The following is a 25,008-nucleotide window of genomic DNA, read 5'->3' as shown; positions in this document are numbered from 1 at the left end:
GAGCTAATACATAGCGTTCTGCAAATCTAATTTCAATAAAAGATTCAAACTTTTATTTTTAAGACCCCACATGCTTGCAATGTCAAATAGGAGGTGTCCTATTGCTTATTCAGAGATTGTCAAAAATACACAGCGTTAAAAATTCACATAGGTGTGCTTGTTTGGGATCAGTTAGCACGAAGAGCCAACAGTAGCTCCTGGCTAACCAGGCTCTTCTAGGCTACAACCAGGAGCTAAATAGCTCCCAGCTCCCCTCAATTTCGAACACTGCCTGTGTACTCTCATTTTCAGCCACTTTCTCGAATCCTAAAAAGTTATTCTTACTTTTCATTATGCCTTTTGAAATGTATTGCATTTCAGATTTACAGGCAATACGTTTTTTCAGCCATTGCTTAACAAATCACAAAGCCAAATACATCTCAAAGCTAGACTTATATTTTCAACTCAGTTACGTGCAGTAATAGCTGAATTAAGGGGCGTATTTGTTGGTTTATTTGTAATGGCCTTTTATGAAGACAGAGAAACAGCAAAACATATGAAAGTAAATGTACTATTTGAGGTGACAAAAAACGAATTGCTTTTTTTTTAAGCAAACAATTCGCTTTAAAGAGGGTTCACCCTATCAAGACTCCAAACACAATTTATTGATAGCTTTTAGGACAACAAAGAGACATTTCTTTAGGCTGTTCCTTCCAAAAACGTAAATCGTACACAGCGTGAATGAATTGCCTTTCACAATCACACATAATTGAGAAAGTATCTTTCATTAAAAAAAAAATTCTCAAAAAACACAGAAGAGTAACAATCTGCTAACAGATGCTGCTCGAAATTAGCATTTAGAGTGAGACCAGGTAAGACATATGCAAATGACCTGTGTTGCAGCATTCCAAGTAACATGCTCCGATTTTCTGCCCACAACCCTCGGAAAAGGAAAAAAGATCCATGTGTTTTACTAGGCCAGTTATCACCAGAGACACGTAATACAAGGCCTTGCAAACAAACGCTTTGTGGACCTCCTCAACGCCACATACGCTTGCGGTTCCCGAGGGCATTTAACTTACCAGCACTTGGAGGTCATACCAATGATACATAAGGCGTTTTTGAGGAATTTAAAAATAAAAAGCTATCAGCCATCCGTGATTGGATGGCCAATAGGCAAGAAGTTATTTTCTCGTGGATCAGAGATTAAAAAGTATAGAAGGACAGAAAAAGTTGAGTGTCAAAGTAAAAGTGGCGTGAAAGCTTGAAAGAAGAGATAATAGAAGCAAGAGGACAGGTGTGGAAAGAAAGAAGTTGAGGGCCAACAACAGAACCCTGAAGGACACCATGGTGAAGGGGCATAGTAGAAGTGGTATTACCAGCCCAGGAAACACAATAAGTGTGGTCAGATAGATAAGATTTGAACCATTTGAGAACAGACCCTTACAAATCAAGAGACGAAAGAAGAAAGCTGAAGAGATTGGTCAACAGTGTCAAACGCGACTGACAAATCAAGAAGTATTAAAAGAGAAGCATGCTTAGCGAGCGGATAGTAGAGAATTACACACAGAAAGAAGAGCAGTTTCTGTAGAATGGTGGAGACGAAAACCAGATTAGAAACAGGGGAGCAAAGAGTTGGAAGTGATGAATGTAGAGACTTGAGAATAAGCAGCATGCTCCAAGAGTTTAGACAGGAAAGGGGAATAGATATGGGGCAATTGTTGGAGGGAAGAGAAGAGTTTGAAGAAGGCTTTTTCAGAATAGGACACATGGCTGCATGTTTAAAAGCAGAAGGACAGCCAGAGATGAGGAAGGAATATTAAACAAGCAAGTAAAAAAAGAAGGATGAAAGAATAGACTTTAAGAACAAGAGAAGCAGTAACAGGATTTAAGGGAGCAGACTTATGGTGTGCTTTTTTCAGCAAAGCAGAGATATTGGCGTCCATGAGGCGGGTGAAGAGAGAGGCATAAGAAGCCGATACGAGAAAGAATGACGAGAGGAAGCAGAGGGAGTAATAGCACAACGAAGGAGGGTAACTTTAGAACAATAATATGAGAAAGTCAGTAGCAGAGAGAGAAGAAGAAAGTACCGAGTAAGGAGGTGGAGACGAGAGAATACGAGTTAGAGTTTGCAAAAGATGACAAGGATGAGAGGAACAGAGTGCAAAAGATCAGAATAGAAAGAACATTTGTATTTGTATTTGTTTTATTTATAACGCGCTCCCACAGGCCCGGAGCAACTTGGACAAGGTTACATAACGAGCATACATAAATTCAAACTACAGGTACAGTGCAAAGTATTCAGAACATACAGCTATACATTAATTAAGAAGTAGAGATTTGAACAGGCACATTACAGGCACATAGAAAGTCTAATTTCAGGACTGATTGAAGAGCCAGGCTTTTGTGTTGGCCTTGAAGGCACTAAAGCATTCTTCTGATCGAATGGCGAGGGGGAGAGCATGTGATGCTGGAAATGCTTCGGAGGGACAGGGCCTCTGCATCCTTGTCCTTTACTGCTTTTTATTGTGTGTTCTGTCGTGTTTTCCGCGCAGGTGTTCATGTGGGACCCCTGGCAGTGCAGCTCTCTTTCTTTTGGTTTGGTGAACGGACCCGTGGGATACCCTTATGGCACCCATGGGTGGGGCTACAACCCTGTGCCCCTAGTGTATGTTTGTGGGCACCTGTGGGTGGCCCACAGAGCAGGGTATGGGCTGGTGGCAGCTCCATGCTGAATTTGACAGGTGCACAGAGTATACTCCATTTTGGGATACCCCGGCCCTGCCATTGGGATCAGTTGATTCCTGATGGAAAACAAGATGGCCCCTGTGGCCTCTTGCTTTCTATTACCCATTACCTTGTTTTCCCAAAGTCCTGGGAAGCCCTGACTCTGTACCTTCCCCCTGACTGGCGGTTGGATGGAAGTGCCAAATATGATGTATGTTGTGGGTACCTCCTGTGGGTGGGACCTGGGTGAATAGAGTGTGTGACGAATATGCATTCTGTGTTGTGGGTGTCTAGTATCTGGTGGTTGACACAATGACTGAGACAACCCTGCCCGAAACCGGTATGAATGCAGCTTGGAGTGTTGAATTGCTCGGTACTTGTCCCATTACACATAACTTGTTGTGAGTGTCTGGAGAGAAGTGAATGGCCTGAATACCTTGTGTGCCTGATTGGCTGCCTGCCTGCATGAATGCCCGTAGTCGTGATTGGATGCTTGAGTGTGACCCAGCGGAATGAATGGGAGATCACCAGTATATCTGGGGACCTCTCACTGCTAGGAATCGTGTTCAGAAGATGAAGTCCAAAACGACGAGTAACTGGATTAACTGATGCTTGACCTTGAAGCCCTGCTGGACGAGAAGAATTGCTGTTGCTCTCCTTCACAATCCGAAAGCTGCTGTGCCTCCAAGGACTGACCCAGAGAGGACCTGGTAAGGCGCCCTCTTCCCGAGCTACGAGGGACCATCGTGCACAGCTGATCTTTGCCAAAGCTCCCTGGTAGACAGACCTTCAACAGGCTGTCGACCCGATTCAGGGACTGCTGCGGAACTCCAAGGAGAAGCACCCGGACTGTTGTCCGCCACTGTCGACGACCGCCGTCGCCGACCGGAGCCGCTGTGCTCCCGTTTGCCTAAGAACTTCAATTGATCATCGGACGCTCTCGTCTGCATCGTCACCCGCTTGTCTCCCGCTGGAGAAGGCCCAACTGCCGAGGAGTATCCACCGGTGGGTTTCCCGCCACCTACAGTCCGCAGAGACGCCGACGACTCGACGCCCTTGCTGGGCCACAGTTCTTCATCATCTCTTTGCGGTCCAGAACTATTGTCATCGAGGTGCCCCGTACGCCTCTTCCTTGCAGGATGCCAACGCTCTGTTGTCGACGAGCACCGCTAGGAACAAAGTGGCCACTTCCCTGCCAAAGTTCACCCTGTTCACCGTCGGACGTTCGACGACCCGTGACTCCTGCCTTAAAGGGAGGGCACTCAAGAAGGGCCGTCGATTCCCCGACACCGAAAGCCAAGTTCCCCGACACCCCTCGACGATCTGTGGCTCCCGCCAGAAAAGGAGGCACTCAAGAAGGATCGGTCGGTGCATCGTCGGAGAACTCTACTCCACCAGGTACATTGGGGGGGTAAAACCTTAATAGGAAGAAGTGAGACTATCGAACAATATATGGACTGGGCTTGTGCTATATATCTTTTTTACAGGTTGCCTAGGTGGGGGGATCTCAACACAGAACTGTGTCTAGGTAACGGGGCCAGCATTCTGCCTATTGCTTCAACCATTTTACGTTCCTGTCTTTCTCTATTGCTGGTTTACTCGTTATTGATCTGTGTGACATTTTAACCGTACAGTTGATGCACTTAAATGAGATTTGATAACATTAGTGGTACCACCCTAGACGTGTATATATTTATCATTATTGACTTCCAAGTACAAAGTGCGTTATTGTGATCGTGTACATACCTTTCAATATTAATTATATAAAGACTGTGTTTTCAGTAATACAGTGTGTGGACATTCCTTTGTGGGGGTTTGGGGACCGCACTGCACTTAAGAACCAGCCTGCATCACCTCCTGAGAAGCTAGGCCTTGATTGCTCGTCCATTGATACCACAATAGAGAATCTTGGCTGGGGTCCTCTGTGCCTCTCCTCTACTATATAGAGAGCGGAAGTACAGACACCCCCTACCAGTCTTTACAGAGCATTCCACAGCTTGGAAGGTAGGACGGGGAAACTTGATCCACCCGCTTTTTGTAGTTTAATCCTGGGTATGGTTAGACAGTGGGTCTGGGCAGTTCTTTGAGGGCGGGTGGGCGCATGGCGGGATAGCCGGCTGCAGAGATAAGGGGGGGCTTGGTTGGCTAGGCATTTGTGGTTAAGGCCTAAGGCTTTCAGTGAGATTCTCTGTTTGACAGGTAGCCAGTGTAGATTGGATCTAGATTCCGAGATGTGGTGACTATGCGGGATGTTTAGAGCCACTCTAATGGCGTTGTTCTGTGAAATTTGCAGTTTGTTCAAATTCTCTTGGCTAGTTCCAAGGTAGAGGGCGCTACCATAGTCGATTTTAGCCATGATGAGGGTTCTGGCCAATGTGACAGTGTTTGGCGTGGTCAGAAATGGCCTGCAGGCTGCAATGAGTTTGCAGGTGCATGCTGAAGCAGATCTGACTGCATTTGTTTGTTAGGATAGGGATAAGGTGGCGTCGATGTAAACGCCTAAGGTTTTCATGTCTTTCGAGACTTGGATAGTGTTGCCATCGATGATGAACGATTGGTAGGATGGTTCAAGTTTACTAAGGCGTTGCGTAGTGCGCAAGATGAGGAGCTCAGTCTTGTCATCGTTGAGGCATAGTTGGTGTTGTGCCATCTAGGCTTGGATAACTAAGTAGACATCGTTCACGGCCTTGGTGTCAGCCAAGTAGTCTCCAGTGATGGAAATGAGTATCTGGGTGTCGTCAGCGTAATCCGTATAGGAGACACCCAGATAATCAATTACATCAAAGAGTGGTTTTGTAAAGACATTATAGAGAGTTGGGACACGCAAGAGCCCTGGGGGATGCCACAGTGGATAGGGGAAGGATCAGCAGCTGCAGATTGAGAAAATACCCACATAGATCTATTGCTCAAGAATGATTTGATCCAAGCTGTAGCTGACGGAGAAAAATGGGCGGCAGAGTGCAGATGCTTACATAAGATTTGGTGATTGACCAAATCGAATGCCGCGGAGAGGTCGAGTAGGAGTAACAGGGCCAGTTTGCCATTGTCCTTTAGAACTTCAATTTGAGTTTTTAAGTCTATTAGAGCTGTCTCAGTTCCGTGTCTGGGGCGGAAGCCAGATTGTCTGAGACCTAGTAGATTATTGGCTTCCAAGTACTCTTGGATTTGCAGGTATGCTGCGCGGTCTAGGATTTTTAGCAGGAACGGGACAGTAGTAATGGGTCGGTAGTTGGCGGGTATGCTCGGGTCCAGGATGTAATGAATGGGGCCAGATCATGTGCCACTTCCTTAATGATTGGGGCGGGACAGGGATCACCCTGGCAGTTAGAAGGTTTGAGCCTCAGGATAATGTTTTCCACCTCCGCAATGGTAAACGGAGCGAAGGCAAACCGTTTGAGATTGGACAAGTCAGGGGAGAGGGCCCCAGATGAAGTGGGAGGGTGATTGTCCAGTTTCAGACTGTCTTGTTTAGCTATGATTTTAGATTGAAGCGTGGTGATTTTGTTCAGTAACGGTGCCTGAATGTTAGTACACCATTTGCTATCTTTAATGCACGTGTCGGGGTGGGGAGGGTAACGGGAGTTTCAAGCTCTTTCAGAATCTTAAAGAGTTCCTTGGAATTGGAATCCGCTTGCAGGATGCGATTATTGAGGGACTCTTTTTTTGCCTCTATAATGGATGCTTTGTAAGTGAGCGATGCCAAGAAGAAACCATCTTTGTGCGCGTCAGAAGGGTGACTTTTCCAAAGATTTTCAGCACAGCTTTTGGTTTTACGGAGTATTCTTAGCTCTGGTGTGAATCACGAGTTAAGGTGACCCCGTGGTTTGTCCTTCCTCAGTTTGATGGGGGCAATAACGTCTATAGCTGTGAGCATGCTACAGTTATAGATGTCAGCTAGAATGGTAGGGTCATTGCTGGAGTCAGTGGCAGCTTTAAGTGAAGGGAGTAGCAGAGGGAGAAGTTTCTCCTTGGTTATGTCCTTTTTGTTTCTGGTCAGGAGAGAAGGCGCTATCAAGGTCGGGATACGGGGGGAAGAGGAACAGCATCAAAAGCAACATGAATCGAAAAGGTAGTGAGAATAGAGAGGGCATGGATCTTGTGCCAGCGGTGCTTGGCCCAACGAAGAATGCGCCTTTGGGTCTGAAGTGCCGTTTTGCTCACACTTCATTTTTGAGCTGAACTTGTACAATACTTACCAGTTGGACTTTTGTGTTGTATTAGTGTGTGATATAGAGCTGCTTGTGCTAGTGTAATGTTTTATAACTGATTGAGTAAATACATGTATATTATTTTACCAAGAAACCTTGAGTAAGTGTTTACTTGAATCAATGTATTGGTTGGTCCTTTGTGTAACTTGTTCTACTGCTCACTTAAACTCTTGAGATAAGTCTGGCTGCTGAGTCATCGCTATCATTTTACTGTGTAGTACAGGCTTGTACCAAAGGTGAAATTGTGCTTACACTTGTGGTCCTAATTACCTGTAGTGTTCCCAAAGGGCTCTGCTGGTGATTCTGCCTAACAGTGTTCTCTCTAGGAGGCTTTACATAATGTTCGTCTAGTAGCCTTTGTCAATATTGTAAAACCAGCACAGGTTCGATGGCTATTTCATATGTAATATATTTTCTGGTGCACAATGCAGTCAGTACAGTATCCTTTGTGGCCTTAGACAGTCCTGCACATGTGAGGATTTGCTAGGGTGGAAGGAAGGTGACTGAAGGTTGACTGAATAGAGGGGTTAAGGAGGGATACATGTGTTGCTTGTTTTGCTTGATTCTGCTACCCTGCCCCACCAGCCTACTTCTGCAGGAGTCTGTCGTGATACATCTGGTTTCACCATCACTGTCTTGAGGCCAATGCTGGATTTTACTTTTATGGACTTCATTGATTGACAGTGTGTCACCCTTTCCCAACTCTCTTGCTGGACTTCCTATGCACCTTGTACTCATGGTGGCCCTGAATCATTCTGTTCCCATCTTCATCTTGTATCCTGGCTTGCAACATTATGTGGTACTACTGACTTCTGCAATTGTATTTGCTATCTCCACTTGCTTCTCCACTTATTGACTGCTTAATCTCTGTTCTTGCCTCTTCTCCCTTTCTCCCTTTTCCTATCTCCTCCCCCCTCGCCTTACTTTCTTCTATGCACTTACTCTATCAGAATTGTCCCTGGATCTAGTATGATAGCAACCTCGTCTGTCTCATCCACCCTCCTCTTACTCCCCACTTCCAGCACTATCTAAAATGTTGTCAGCTAGTACGATAGTCACTTGTTTTGTTCCTCCCCACCCTTTCTGCACCCCTCTCCCCCACCTTTTGTTTTCCTCCGGCTCAAACAGAAACGGCATCAGGCCTAGAATGGTAGTCGCCTGTCTGTTTTCATTTCCTTCCCACTCTCCCCCTCCCTTCCTCATCTAAGTCTTAGCTCTTGCACTATCTGAAATGTTGTCAGGCCAAGTATGATAGTTAATTTCACATCCTTACTGTTCATGGCCTGTAACAATGTCATTGTATGTTCCCTTGTTCCCTCCCCTGCCTTGAAGCGCATTGAAACACATGGGCCCCATTACAAGTTTGGAGGTAGCCATGCAATTTTTAGCGGCATGGCTAACCCCAAACTCGGATCCAGGCCCCCAAAAAATGGGAATTACCGGGCCATTCCGACCTTTGCGGGCCCAGTAATTCCATTTGCGGGACCCGGACCCGGTAGATTCCCTTTCCAATGACGGGACCGTTGTTAGGATCCTGTTCTGCTAGCGGGTGCCACTCTGCACGTGTGGTCTGGGTGATGAGGTAAAAATGTTGTTGCCTTACCGCTGCCTTACCGCCAGGGTCGCCAGGGTCGTAATGAGGCCCATTGTGTATAGAATGGAAAAAGAGACAGGGAAAGGATGGGAAAGAAAGTTGTGGTTATGTATGGTTGCACAAGATATGAAAACTTGTGGTATGTAGGTACAATGTTTCAGTAAATGTAAATGGTTCAAATGTTGGGTTGTTTTGATATTTTATATCACCAGACACTAGACTTTTGAGTCTTCAGAATGGGATTTGAACTATGTAAAACAACAGGGTAACGTTACTTGAGTAACACATGATTCTTCAGCAGTTTCCTGAAATGTATAAAGTCAGGAATCTGATGGGCTAAAAGAAGACCAGCATTCCAGAGGGGTTGGGGGATAAGATATGAAAATGCTCTGCCTTCAGAAAAAGCCATTTAAATTGTGGTAACAATAGCGGGTAGAAGATAGTATATCTTTCAAACCGATGGAGGAACCTGTTCAAATATTAGCAGGCCCATCAGAAAATGCAATCTGGCTGTGCACTCTTTACATGCCTTGCTCCAGATATTGAGGTAGGCAAAATATAAGAATATTTGCCATATATTCCATATGAGATGGATGTTTGTGATAATGGCTGAATATGTATGACAGTGGTAAACTCACCGGCTTTCACATTCCTGTTTTTATACAGGGTGTCATCCATTACTTGTTCTTCCCCCCACTATCTTCCCAATCCCCCCATATGGAAGCATAAATGTGAAAGATGGCAGCATAAAGATAATGCAAGTTGTCATTGGGGCCATCAGAAGTATATACATACATGCACCACAGAAAACTAAGATAAGGAACATTATTTTGACACTCGCAAGAATGAAAAAGGAACATTGGAAATGTCCCAGGTGTAAAAAAGTGTGATTCAGGTGGATTTTCTTAATGAGCACGAAACCATGTTTTCTCAATACCAAAAATGTACATGCACTGTCTGAAGTCTAACAGCCATAGAGCAAGATTTACTTGAGTATTATAATCTATCTTTTTTGGACTAAGCCATCCAGTTTGGTGTTGCTCTGATTGGGATAAAGCTTAACTTAATGTAGCAATTGGATATGTACAAATGTGTTCTCAGTGTTCCAGAAATCCATTGGGTTACCTGCTGTTCTGGACCAGACTTTCTTATTAATGAAATCCAAATGTAGTGTTGTGGAATCAGAAAATACAGTATTAAGGCTTTTACACCATGCAAAGAGAAATACACCGACACGGGCTTGTAAAGATTCCCAGAATCTTTGTTGCAATTCTGTACAGTTTACAAAACAAAGTACACAAATAGCTATTTGGCCGTCAATACATCACAGAGACCACCAGCAGGGTTCAATGTGAGCAGTGAACAGGAATTGCTAGCTGGACATCAGCGTATTTATACAGTTTCTTTATAACGATGTCCAGCCTCCTACAAGTTAATCATACTGGGCTAGGGTAGCGCCAGGTTTGTTCCTAATTTACATATCTCGTGCATGTGGTTTACTTTTTAATACATTTGCTAACAAACACTATTATTCTCTGGGTTTAACTTTACACTCTTTACACATTGCTTTAATACAGGTCAAACAGATGTTTCGCATGTCGTGTTTAGATAGCGTTATTGTTCTTGTATACTTGTAGGTTAACATCGCAGATTCAAGAAATCCCCTGATCCCGAGGTCAACAAAGGACAAGGTCTACATGACCCTAACATGTAGCCTGCTGGCAGGTTGGACATTAACTCTCCTACAGAGGTTGAAGAGGTTAAAGCAAGAACAAGAGAACACAGGTCGGCCATTTTAGGCCACAGGGTGACTTTGCACGATAAACTAAAATGGCGGCTTTAACCTAAAATGGAGGCTTGATTCACTTAAGGTCACGACTTTGCAATACGGATTTCCTCGCAAAGCGACTGGGCATAGGCCAACATATACAATAAGGACAAAACAATATTATATCAGTTTTAACAAACCCTCCTTTTGGCCTATGCCAAGCGCTAAACTACCTTCAATCACTTTGCGACTAACTCCACATTTCAACGTCTATACACCCCGAATCATTGTCAGACATCTTTTGCTATTAGATCAGACACTAGAGTTTCTTTCAACACATACTCCTTGGAAACCTTATCTGGGGTGTATATTTTATGCCCTAATACACTTGTTGCTTGCACGCAACACCCCCCTAATACTGAACATATACCAGGGAGACACTGTATACAACAACAAAGGAACAGAAAACTACCCAAGATAATCAGCAGGGCCGAAAACAACTTCCATTCCCACGACCGTAGGAGGTCCCAAAACCATGCACTAAGTTCCCAGTTTCCCTCAGGAACATGCACTTCTGAACTAAGAACATGTAGATTTTGGATAGCCCTAAAGATAGTTGGATAGGAGTCTGGTACGTAAACGCAGCAAGCGAAGCCCACTAATTTACATACTCATCCACGCTCAGCCAAAATGACATCTAATGCAATGCGGTTCTGAAGAGCCACTAATCTTATCGCTTTCTGTTCTAACGTCATATTATAGAGTATGTCAGGGGTCCGGTTGATGGTTCTCTCCAATACTCTCGCTAGTCCCCTGATATCTTCTGAATTCGTAATTTGCCCAAAAAATGGCACAAAGGATTTCATGAAGCCTCCTAGATTTTGCGCTGGAGTATCCCCTTTCACACCTCGTCGTGGACGAGTCTTCGAAATTTCTGCAGTACTGGCAATAAATACCCCAGGTAATAGAATCCCTAAATAGCAGGTTTCTTGCCAATCCCTGGGCAACCATGGAAATGCCACATTACCGCAAACAAAATAAACAGGTTCACCTACGTACAGAGGTCTGTTCTCACTAGTCAAATTCGCAACATTGGCGCATTTTCTAAAATTACCCATTGACCGTGTTCCATACCTCTGTATGCAGAAGGATACTGAATCGGGGCTATGGTTAACAGAATAAAATGGAGGCGTGGCATCCTTATTGCCTATAGGAGAAATTTTGAAATAGATCAAAGACTGAAAAGGACGAGGCAATCTATCAGAGGGCCTAACAGAAGCAACGTTTGGCTTACTCCTATTTGCAAAAAGCGAGCATCCCAGGGGCATCAAAACACATTTTTCAAAACTATTCAAATGTGTACCATCAAAGTTCCCTGAGATGCTGTCATTCCATCGGCCAAAGAATAGTGCTCTAAGAGAAGCATAACAAGCAGTTGTCAACGGTAAAGGATGAATATACCAACCTGGCCCCTTATCCCCATGTTGCGGTAGATGTGAGAAGATCCAGCAATTGGTCCTATTTAAAATTGCATGAGTGGCATTCATTATTAACAAAAGAGTATTATTCTGATAGTTCTGTCTATTCGAAGAATCTCTAGGCGACAAGGTATGCAATTGCACGGAAGGAGTGGGGAAAAAAGATACATTTTCAACAGGTAAAAAGTCCTCTAGCGGATATGCTTCCTCCAGATACCATAACCCAAAACCAATAGTTACTAAAAACCCAGTTATTATTACAAAATGGCAACAATACACTTTCGGGGTCCCATTACATGCTTGATCATTGTCTCTGCTAGTCACATATTTATCTGAAAGTTCGGTACGAGTGGTAGCAGGTGCAGGCATCGTAGTCTTCAATCAAGAAAACACCAATTGTTCGTTTGCTGGTGACTCCAGTCGTGCGTCTTCTTAATGTCTTTCCTACAACCCTTAGCCAACAGAATCCTTTCGTACAGTCGGGCCAAAAGGAAAGCCCTCAAATGATTTCCTCAATCGCACAGTCAAACCGTGCAGTACGTCTATTTTCTTGGACGTAAATTATATTTCACAATTTCTGGTGCCGAAGGATGGGATAAAAATATGTCGTCACTTCCCACTGGAGGTGGCGAGTGAACGGAAATGGGATCAGAAAATGATCGATCCGGAAGTACCACTGTTGGAGAGTTCAGGGACAAGATGGCCATTTGTCTGGCCTTGTGAATTCTGGAACGGTCTCCGATACTCTCTTGTTGGTTGTTGCTGTTTCAGGCACGTTGGTTACAGCAGTGGAAAGGGATTCTGTGTCTTCTGTATCGTATGGCACGGGCTGCGAGATCCGTTTGGTGTGTGTCGTGTGGATCCAGTTCTTTCGCCCCGCTACTTGCACAGCAGTCTGGGTGACTAGCAGGACCTGGTAGGGACCCCTCCGCCGAGGTGCAAGGCAAGACGACCTCTCAAAAACTTTCGTGAGCATCCAGTCCCCCGGTCGTAGACTGTGACCAGGACCATCGTAACGTACAGGTAATGCCTCTCGCACATGGTGATAAATTGAAAACAGATTTTTAGTCAACTGGTTACAGTAATCTGAAAGAAGCACATTCTCTATATCACGCAACGAGCGACTTTTTGGCATACCCCAAATATTAGCAGACCTCCCCATTACCAACTCAAAGGGAGAGAGCCCAGTCTTAGTTTGAGGGGTTGTTCTCATCGACAGCAACACGAACGGTAAGGCGTCCGGCCATTTTAACTTGGTGACAGCACACGTCTTAGCGAGCTTGTTCTTTATAATGCCGTTATGCCTCTCAACTAATCCGGCACTTTGGGCATGTCTGGCTGAATGGAACCATTTATCAATCTGTAATCCTTTGCATATTTGTAGGATTACAGCAGCGATAAAGTGTGGCCCATTATCCGACCAGATGACTCTCGGCAGCCCGAACTTAGGAAAAAACTCTTTCAACAGAGTTTTTGCCGTGGTTATGGCTGTTGTATCTCTAACAGGGAAGGCCTCAACCCACTTACTAAAAGCACAAATGACAACCAACACATATTTAAGATTGTTGCAACGTTCCATTTTAATAAAATCAAAGTGGATAACCTCAAACGGAACAGAAGGTGGAGCGAAACTTCCTTTACGAGGCGAGGTACCTTTTCCTACATTGTGCTGCAAGCAGACCATGCACCCTTGGACAAAGCGTTCCGCAATTTTGAACATTTTATCATTAACCCATACACTGTGTAGCATTTTAGTCAATTTACGCGCGCAGACATGTGTCGGACCATGAGCCATAATGACCATCATTGTAATGTAGGCGTCAGGGAGTAACCATTTTCCTTCAACATTGTCCACCCAACACCCATCATCATCCAATCTTCCTGCACCCTCGACCCATTTCTTGGTTTCCTCTATAGTAGCATCTGCTTGAATGTCTTTTACAGAATCGATACTTTCACGAAAAGTACAAATATTTACAGTTTCTCTTACAGCATACATTTCTGAACTAAAATCAGTGGCAGTTTGCTTAGCTATCTGATCAGCGAAAGCATTCCCTTTTCCTATATCATCTGTAACCTTTTGATGTGCTGCACATTTTATAATAGCTAACTGAACAGGGAGTGCGAGCGCTGAAAGTAATTGCACTATTAAAGTGCCATGCTGTATTTTCGTGCCATGTGAGTTCAAGAAACCTTGTTCTTTCCAAAGTCTACCAAAGTTGTGAACCACCCCAAAGGCATACTGACTGTCGGTATATATATTTACTGTAAGCCCTTCAGAAAGTTCACAAGCTCGAGTTAACGCTATAATTTCTGCGGCCTGCGCGGAATTATGCATAATTCTTTTGGTTTCCACAATCGTGCTTAAAGTAGTGACAGTAATGACTGCATAAGCAGCCGTGGATGTACCATTCGGAAGTTTAAAACAAGAGCCATCACAAAATTGCTCTCCTTGTGGGCTATTCAAAGGCGTGTCTTTCAAATCGATTCTAGTCTCTGTTCTGTCGTATAAAGACAATCGTGTGACGTTTCGTCACCATCAACATTATCTTGCGGGACAGGTAAAAGTTCAGCAGGATTTAATACACAACACCTCTGAATTTGAATGTGGGGAGCTAACAAGATCAATTTGGATCTTGTCAATTGTGCGGAAGTGAGGTGTTGCGTTTGAGTTCTATTCAATAAAATATCTACAGAGTGAGGTACCATTAGGGTTAACGCATGACCCAGGACCATTCCCTCACTCTGTTTTACAGATGCAGCAGCGGCAGCGACAGCTCTCAAACATCTCAGCAAAGCGCAAGCAACAGGATCAAGGGCAGATGAGAAATAGCCGCACGTCCTATTCTTCCCTCCATGTTCCTGCGTTAACACAGCCAAAGCAGATCCATCACGTTCATGCACATACAACACAAAGGCCTTTTCATAACTTGAAGTTCCTTAAACCGGCGCTGAAAACAGCGCGGTTTTGAGCAAGTCAAATGCTGTCTGGTGTTCCAAAGTCCATGGCAATGGCAAAGAAATGCCCATTGTCAAATACAGCATTGGTTTAATCGATAACGAAAAGTTAGGGATCCACAATCTACAGTAAGAAGCCATACCTATCAGGGCTCTAACTTCCTTATGCGTATTTGGGACAGACATTCCAGAAATAGTTTTTATTCATTTAGGTGTCAACCGTCTTCCCTCCTTTGACAGGAGATAGCCTAAATAGGCGACCTCCTGACAACAATATTGGAATTTTTTGAGTGAAGCTTTGTGGCCATGTTTTGCTAGATAACAAAGCAACAAAACGGTGCCTTCTTTACAGGCACTCTCAGAATCAGCAGCCAAGAGGAGATCATCTACATACTTTAGTAACGTGCAAGTAGTAGGCAACTCAAGAGTATCGAGCTGCTCTTTTAATGCCCTACTATAAATACTTGGACTCTCAGTGTACCCTTGTGGTGCACGAGTGAATGAAAACGAGCGTCCACCTAGGGTAAACGCGAACAAATACCTACTATCCTTGTGTATGGGAATACTGAAAAACGCGTTTTTGAGGTCAACAATGCTAAAATGAGTGGCAGAAGCCGGAATCATGGTTAGTATCGTTGAAACATCAGGTAAAATAGGAAATTGAGGAGCCACAATTTTGTTAATAGCACGTAAATCAACCGAAAGGGAATCGCATTATCACCTTTTTTGTATACTGGCAAAATCGGGCTGTTACACAAACTAACGGTAATTACCTCAATTACTCCACGATGTACAAATGCAGAGACTATACATTTCAAAGCCTGTTCGCCTTCAACTGAGATCTTATATAAATAATAAATAATAATTTGGCATTTATATAGCGCTACGAACCCTCAGGTATCTGAGCGCTGCTTATTATTGCCCACGGTGTGTGGGGCTCATTTATCGACCTCGGAAGGATGAAAGGCTGAGTTTGGCCCCGCCGGGATTCAAACCTGCGTTAGCAGGCTCTGCACAGATGTCAAAGCGAGCGCTCTATTCGCTCTGCCACTTGACCGGATATTGTGGGATGTGAGGCAATTTAACTCCTTGTTTCAGAATAATTCTAACAGGTTCAATTTGAAGAATGCCCACATCATTATCATCAATTGCCCATAAGCATTCCGGAATATTACTGAATTCTGGTGGTAAAGGTCGAGTCAAAAACTGAGAGGCGAGTGATTGCTGAGGTGAAATTGTTAACCGAACTCCGTCCGGAGAACAATGTATTACTGTATGCAATTCCTTCAACAAATTTAACCCCAGCAAATTCTCCCCACAGTTTGTGGTAAGTAGAAATGGACATTGCTCCGTGAAGGGACCCAGTGTTATCATTACCGGCAAAGAGACCGGACAAACTACAGGTTTGCCTGAAAACCTTACGAAAATGTTGGACTGCCCTGACAGGGGAATATTTGGAACCCGTGAATGGTCAATGGAACATTTCTGTGCTCCCGTATCTACTAAAAATAGATGCTTCCTATTTCCCACCGCCATCTCAACGTAGGGGCCTTTCTGATGAACGGGAATAGGCGTTGGTTCCAAATCCTGCTTTGGGCAATCCTAGCGAAACAGAATGTTGTCAAAAGGAAGCTCTTCAGAGAGGTACGCAGTAGAAGGGTGATCAAAAATGTTTCTATTATCCACATTCGAAACTTACTTATCCTGTGAAGGAGATTGCTGTGATTCTGGTGCAAATTGACCTATGCCAGGGCCCCCTGCACCTGGACGACCTCTGGATTGTCTACCCATGTTCCCAAATGACCTTTGCTGCAAGGTCGGACATTGTGCACGCCAGTGACCTTCCTGTCGACAATAGGCACACTGGTTAATGGTTACCGGAGCCAGGGGCGTACTTCCCTGTGGAACGTACTGACCTCTAAATTGATTACCCCCTCTAGGGTTTCTAACAATCTGTTGTAATAGGACTTTTGTTTTCAGGTCACCATTTTTTTCTCAAGTTTTTCCTTTTCATTATTCATACGATTTTCATAGTATTGAGCCATGTGCAGTTCTTCTGATTGAGACTTTGCCTGCCAAGCGCTTTCGGAAGACATAATCTGGAACTGGATGTCAGGCAGCAATCCACGTACAAATTTGTCGACAAACAGCCTTTTCCCTGACTCTGTGCCTAAGTCTTGTCCACTGAAATCTGAAAATACCTGTTCAAACCGATTGAAGAAATCGGTAGCACCCTCGGACTTTCCTTGGACACAGGCCGTAAGCTTGTCCCAAATGATTCTTTTTTCAAGGAACTATAGTTTTTAATTTTACAATAATCCTATCAGGCAAAGTTAATATCACTTGAGGCGGTCGCTCGCCAGCTGGTCTTTCTCTGTCGAGCCTAACCATGTTATCCCATGTATCTCCTAACTCAGGTACATCATCTACAGTTCTAATCTGTTTCCACAAATCAACTGGCAGGAGTACGGGAAATAATAAATCAATATCACTTAAGGTGAATACCGATGATTGTAAGACCGACTCTATTTCTTTATAGAACTCCGTCGGATTCTTTCTTATATCGGGAATAGGTTGCTTTATGGTGTTCACTTCCTGTCTTGAAAACGAGACCTGAACAAACTGCGATACGTAATGTGAAGGAATGTTCACCGCGAGTATTCCTTGTGCAGCATCGGCCGCAATCTCGACTTTTGGGACAAATGTCGGAGGGGCCTCTCTCATAGGCAACTGAGAAGTAGGTAGCTCCGAACGCTTACTAAGCAACAGAGCCAAATCAAGCGCTAAGGCAGTCGAAGAAGTATCAATCGAAAAGGCTCTCTTATAAACACTCAACAATTCTGGGGGACAACAAATCTTTCTTTTTACACACTCATTCTGCAGGTATTCTACCATAACCTGTATCACTTTCTTTTGCATTTCTAACGTATACTGACCATATGTGTCATATACTTCATCTGGAGTTATCGACATTTCCGAAATCCATCTTATCGCATCCTTTGTACAAATTCGCGCTTCCTCACCTTTTAATTCACGGCGAGGAGAAAACCGTTTCTGTAAGAACATAATACCTAAACTATCACCATATGCTTCCTATTTCTGTAACTCTTCCAACTCGTTCCTATACACAAAAATCCTCTCAACATGCTCATATACTTTCTCCGCAGTATCTCTGGACCACGCTAAGGCGTTCAAATCCCGTAACCCTTCTGGGAGATCTACATCATTTAATCTATTCCACATTATACTCAAATGAATCCCTAATCCTTCAATAAAAACATTTTTCTCAGGAATACCTTTTAAATTTTTGAGTGTGGAAAAAACATCAGCTTGTTCACCCTTCTCCATACGATATTTAGCCCAAGCAATCAATTCATTCTTTTTACCTGGGGACACAGTTTACGAGTCACAACCCTTCATCCCGCTCAATGGTCTACAACAAGCTATGCGGAATCACTTGGAAGAGGAAGAGTAGGCACATTCTGAATATCAGCAGGTGGAGGCAAGGAGGCAGGCACAGGAGCGACGGCTGGAAGAACAACAGGAAGAACAACAGGGAGGACCGCAGGAACTATAGGAGGAAGAATAACAACGGGAAGGGGCAAAGCGCCAGGAGGAGGGACGTACGGGGGTGGCGCGGAGGCATCGGCCTTTGTTCATGCAAAAGTTTATTAATCAATTCATCTGACTTATGAAAATCTTTTGAACGGTACATTTTTTGAATGCCTAATTGAAACGCTCTGTCTGTGTTCCTAACTGACTCCGATTGTTTATTTTGATCATATAACCGTGCCTTTTCGACACTTGTCATATGTCAACGCATATGTTTCTCTCTACTCTTTTGTTGCTGCAAAGCTTCTGTTTTCCAACTGTGCAATGCGTCAAATGCTGCAGGTCTAGCCTTTTTCTTTACCAATACAGACTCTAGATATTCTATACGAGGGATTTCAAAGCTACCATTGGTGGGCCACCGAAGATTAGAGTTATGTCTGGTCTGTCTGTGCCAAATGTCATTAAATGCTATACTACCAAAGCCTTTCTTACAGTGCATAGTACATGCCGGCGACCGCTCCTGTGTTGCGGGACGGCTATCTTCCAATGATTGTCTGTCGCTGTGGAATAATGCCCTAAAGCAGGCAGACAATTTCCCAGGCATATCAGAGTTCTGGTTTTACCTGGTCAAATAATTGTGCTCGCGAGTACAATGCGCCAAATTCAAATTGTCAGGGTTAAATTAAGAGTCGGGTCATGATTCACCTGACCAAAGGACTGGGAGGCCCGATCGGGTTACTAAGGACAATTCTAAGGACCCACGTGTCTGGTGATTTTGGCAAATTTACCCACCTCGATATATGGACCCTCGTCAAGACGTCGTCTCGGGCTACAACTCACCGTTCAGGGATTGGATCGTGCAGTTCTGTCGAGGAATTCACTTCTCGTCCAGAGGGGCCGTTTCTGTTGGCACCGTCCGATCCCGGTCCGATAGCCGAGCCAACCTTCAACCAGACGAAGTCGATCTTGAGGGTCCCTATTCGGGCGCCATCTGTGGAATCAGAAAATACAATATTAAAGGCTTTTACACCATGCAAAGAGAAATACACCGACACAGGCTTGTAAAGATTCCCAGATTCTTTATTGCAATTCTGTACAGTTTACAAAACAAAGTACACAAATAGCTATTTGGCCGTCAATACATCACAGAGACCACCAGCAGAGTTCAATGTAAGCAGTGAACAGGAATTGCTAGCTGGACATCAGCGTATTTATACATTTTCTTTATAACGATGTCCAGCCTCCTACAAGTTAATCATGTACTGGGCCAGGGTCGCGCCAGGTTCGTTCCTAATTTACATATCTTGTGCATGTGGTTTACTTTTTAATACATTTGCTAACAAACACTATTATTCTCTGGGTTTAACTTTACACTCTTCACACATTGCTTTTATACAGGTCAAACAGATGTTTCGCATGTCTTGTTTCGATAGCGTTATTGTTCTTGTATACTTGTAGGTTAACGTCGCCGATTCAAGTAATCCCCTGATCCCGAGGTCAACAAAGGACAAGGTCTACATGACCCTAACATGTAGCCTGAAGGCAGGTTGGACATTAACTCTCCTACAGAGGTTGAAGAGGTTAAAGCAAGAACAAGAGAACACAGGTCAGCCATTTTAGGCCACAGGGTGACTTTGCACGATAAACTAAAATGGCGGCTTTAACCTAAAATGGAGGCTTGATTCACTTAAGGTCACGCCCTTGCAATACGGATTTCCTCGCAAACCGACTGGGCATAGGCCAACATATACAATGAGGACGAAACAATATTATATCAGTTTTAACAGTGTGAGTGTATGAAGTATCCCAATCTATTAATCAAAAACCCTATTTCTCAAGCACCAGCAATAATGATTTATGATTTTGTTAGGAACCAAATGTTTAAAACCATTGCATTCCGATCTATCCCCACTTGTTTACAAGACTACTTAAGCGATGCCTGCCCTTTTTGCTATTTTCTGGAGCTTTTACTGCTATACAAATATTTTAATGAGTTTGATAGACCTTCGAGAAAACATGTTTTTCACTGTCATTGATTTGAATGGGGAAGAAATCCTGAAAACCCTTTTTACGTGGCAAGGACGAGTATGCTCGTCCTTTTTTGCATAGACTTGCATAATATCCTGGCACTTAAGGGGGTAATACTAGTTAAGCTACTGAGCTTGTTTCGTGGTTGCACCTGGTCGAAGTCTCCCATGAATACAACTCCAAAATGTGTCCACCCAGCATAGAAAGCCACTCGTTGTTTAGCTGAAGGTTAATTTGTATGGGTTATATTTAAGTCCCCTCCCCTCACTGTCATTCTGTTCAGACAGATAGGATGGTAATACAACATTTTTGCTTGCTTCAAAATTGTATTTGATTTGGACTTTGATCAATTAACTGACAATTACCCACTAGACTAGACTGCCATATTTGGCACTTTTCATTAGTTGATTGACCGGCAGCTTTTGGTCTAGGGAACCAGGTGCACTCGATCAACTGTGAAAGACTTTGGAACTCATATTCAATGAGCATGTAACATTAATGGAAGACGTACACGCCTTGTGTAACTATTTTAGGCCTTTCATTCATGTCACAGCTCATTTTCAGGCATGTATAAGGTGGAGAAGACAGGTGCTTCGTAATTTGTAAATCTGCCTCTCAATTGCTCTCTGCCATGCAAATACACTAGAGTTTGCACCAATATGCATTTTCATGCAGGTGCCAATGCTGTGGGTTTCACCAGAAAAATGTAGGCGGGCTCCATTGGGATCCATTGCAATCACTGCCTGCCATGCGTTCAGGGCAGACAGCATTTTACTAATTTGCATGGCAGAGTGGAAAAGGGCAGCAGTCTATGCTGCCTTTTTCCACTCCACGTTTTCCCTCTGCCATGAAAATGAGGAAAATTCTGTGCCGGTTACATGTGCACACAGAAGTGCAAACCTTACTGGTCTCTGACGCTGAATTATGGAAGAATCTGAAATTAGCTCCTTTGAAGTAAATATTTCAATCAGAAAAAACGAGTATCTTCACAAACCACAATGATTCCCAGATATGTTAGCCGGTGTTAACAAGAGGGATGTGATGACCCTTGCCCCTTCCTGATTGAGAATAATGAATATTGTTTGTAGAGTAAAAACAGTTGTGCAACGCCAAACTGATACATACATTCTAAAATTAAGACATAATTGGTTCTTCCACTGGCTGAAGTTCGCTGTGGACCTACATAGAAGCTCTGACCCTCTCCACAGTCCAGCCATGTGCGTGTATTCATATACGACATACATCCATTAAAAAGAAAAAGGGAGATTATGGAGGACAGTGAGCAGAAAACGTCTTAACTCAATGTCGGGCTGCAATGAAAAGAAAGAGCAAAATCTAAACTGAATGTGGAATGGTGTAGATGTCCCCTGCCATGACTGTGGAGGTGAGGGATGGAGATCGAAATAGAGCAGAGGGCCCTATCTCCCGTTGCTGGTGTGAGCATTAAAAGAGCACAGGATTGCAGTCATCATAAAACATGGTTAGAGAGACAGCGGAACAGAGAAGGATGTGTTATGAAAAATGCAACCATGTCCACATCACAGGGAAACAGAAAGAGAATGGGGAGAGACACCTAAGGCTGTGAGAGGAAAAGGGGTGAACATTGAGCAGTAGAAAGGAATGCAGCAGGAATGTGCCTTTTTTGTGTAAGCACATAATGAAAGATAAGGTGGATAGTGCAGACCTGCTAGGTAAAGGATTGTACAAAAACATGAGAGGAAAAATAAAAGAAAAACCTATGAACAAATACATGACAGAAAATACACCTTCCCACTTCATTCCATTTCACTGTAGAATGTTCACCCCTTTACTCCTCACAGCCTTAGGTGGCTCTCCCCATTTTAACATACATGTCCATGAGCAACAATAAATTAAATATCCCCTGTCCCGACATAATAGCATAACACCTCTCATTCTTTATCTCTACTATACACAGAAAGTGTGAATTATTAGACAACTTGGAATGTAGTTTCTTCACAACACATTTTTCATAAACCTGATCTTGGTTTGCCATCACATATGTATTCGCACTAAGGCCAGGTTTAGCTGAGTTGGATTGGAAACCATGATAATATAAATACATTTTTAAATATCTATAGGCGTTTCCACCTCTTCCTCTTGCTCTATGGCATTGCCCTCATTGCAAATGCAATCTGTACAATCACAAAGAAGGATGGTACATCTACATTTTGTGTTCTTTCTAAAACATTTATTTTGGATTCTATGCTTTGGATTTTGTAGCTAGGATTTTCTTGTCTAGTTTATTGCTCTTCTTCAGGGTTGTCTGCTGATTTTCTTATAGACTTCGTCCATTTATCTTTTGAAGGTGTCAATCTGCTTTCGCGTAAGAAAACATTCAGTCCTGTCCCCACCGATTTTTCATCTCCCTCAAAGGTGATAGTTAAATTATTTTTTTCATCAAAAAGTAACTTTTGTTCTCTCTTAGTTTTGAGTCACAAAATAAATAGGCATTGCTGCTGCTTTCTTCCTGTATTTCAGCCAACTCAAGGGTATCTTGAAAGGGCATACAATCTGATGTGTCTTGGATGTATCATACCTTTTACACCAAAGACTCCTCGGCCCTCTTCCTCTTCCCTTTAATATCTTCACTTTGAATCTTATCCTATCGTTGTCCACTCGGAACAATGTATTTATTATGTGTAGTATTTTCTGTCACAATAGTGTTATGCGGACCTGTGATGCCCTCATAATCTGAAAAATATACTCAGCCAACTGTTTAGCCTGTCACTCCAGTTGCAAGACCTTTCCTGCACCCTCTTGGGTGTGTGGAGGTTTTGATTCAAACCTAGGGGTGTTTCTGGTAGGTTTTCTAAAAAACATTACGTCTATAATCATTCTGGTACTAGGATCTATTGTACTGGAATCCTGGAAGAGGAAATTAATTGCATAATTAGCTGTTTCTAGGATGAGAAGAAGAGATCTATTTGTTTCATAGGAGAATTATTTGAATTTCCCTGGGACATGTCCCCTGTATTCATATTATCCCTCCCCTATGGGGTAGTATATCTGCAGCCAACACTCGGCCTAACTCCACAGTATTGTGAACTAATGTAAGTCTTTGTCTTAGTAGGATCTGTGTTTTTGTAGGCAAAATGGAAGACTATTCTACAGGCTTTGACCATAGGGTCCCCTTCATCTGAAAGTATCTTTAACAGCAAATGAGGTGTTATTTGGCTTCCCGGTCGCAATTGAGAACACTTCACATCAGATATCATAATAGCAGATTGTAACAGGTATGTTTTTCATTTGTGTACTTGTGGGCATTGTAGGATTTTGCACGTCATAGATCTGTGTCACCTGAAGCATATTACACTCCACTGAACTTGTGTCATCAAGTTGCCAGCTACCTGCTGTGAAGGCATCTTGGAGTACGGCACAGACAACAGATTCAGAATGTATAATACAACTTTATTAACTTAAAAGTCAGGATGGAAAAACGCCTATCTTGCCCTATGCTATGGTGGGATTTCCTTACCAAACCAAAAGTAAGGAAAGTCAAGGGCCACAAGTTCAATTTAGAAATATGTTTGTGCCCAAAACAAATACTTGCCCTCACAACAAATCTTACACAATGTGTAGGGATGTCAGCAACCAACAAATCAGTGTTCAACACAAAGTTTGGAGCTCTGTCATGCTTGCAGCTTTCTTTCAGCTCCCTTCCCCCAAGTCTAAAGCAGTTCCAATAAAATTTTAAGGATTGCCTTAAGTTCAAAATAATACAGAGTTAACCAACACTCAGGGTTCCCTTACCCAAGTTTCAAAACCTAGTTCCAACCACAAATATCTTGAGACTTCGTGCTCAAGTCAATGTGCCGGTTAAGCCTCAGGGTTCCCTTCCCGAAGATTCACTGTCAATGTAAAAGGATATTTTCAAGCTTTCTTAAAGGTCTGTGCCACACTTGTGCCCTTTGGATATGGTGGGTCTTTGTATAAAAATATCTTGACTGAAAGTTGCAGTTTATTCACTTGTTGAAGTTCACCTCCAAAGTTCTGTTCACTTTAAGGTTCAATAAAGATTGATTTCTTGGGTTTGAAGCTTTGGTTATTTGTAAGTTGAACATATATACATGTGACTCATATTTAATGTTGCATTCACTTTTGAGCTTGGTACATGATGCATTTAAAGCTTCTTTAATGTATAATCTTCATAGTTAACAGTTGAAGATATGTTTGATAGGCTTTTCATTTGGTTCAAAATTCAAATAATTCACCTCATTCTTATATGTCATTGTACAATGTGTGTAATAACGTGCCCAGCACTCAAAGACTTTTGTAACAATTTTAAAAGGTTTCTTTATTTCATTACAGTGTTAGAAGTCTTTGTGAATTGCCTTTGTAACATGCCCAGCACTCAGAGACTTATAAAAGGTGTCTTTATGTACACATGACCAGTCCGCTACAAAGTATTTTTATTTATTTAAAAGTTAATGAGGATTACACCAGTAGACCTTTGAAAATGTGGTTTAATATGCATGCATGTACTGTGATAAAAAGTTATCCTATGAGTAATATTCAAACACTCGCATACCGGGATTGTCTTTCGGAGTTCCTTCAGGGTAGATCTCTCAGCCTTTGATTCTCTGCCTCTCTGCTTCACCTTCTCCCCCTGAGGTACTCCTGGGTTGGCTTCTGACCCCAGGAGAATGAGCACTACAAATGCCACGAAAATGGGCAGCCTCTGGGCACGGCTCCCCT

At 43.2% G+C, this 25,008-nt stretch overlaps 1 protein-coding gene across 1 annotated transcript in view; it reads left to right on the top strand.

The window, feature by feature from the left end:
* The window catches only part of CAMKV (CaM kinase like vesicle associated), a 753,994-nt gene that overhangs the window by 642,358 nt on the left and 86,628 nt on the right, over nt 1–25,008 (top strand). The window lies entirely within an intron of this gene.

Source organism: Ambystoma mexicanum, chromosome 2p (genome assembly GCF_040938575.1).
Source record: "Ambystoma mexicanum isolate Mex_15411 chromosome 2p, UKY_AmexF1_1, whole genome shotgun sequence".
Taxonomy (NCBI): domain Eukaryota; kingdom Metazoa; phylum Chordata; class Amphibia; order Caudata; family Ambystomatidae; genus Ambystoma; species Ambystoma mexicanum.
This window is presented reverse-complemented; position numbering and strand designations above follow the sequence as displayed.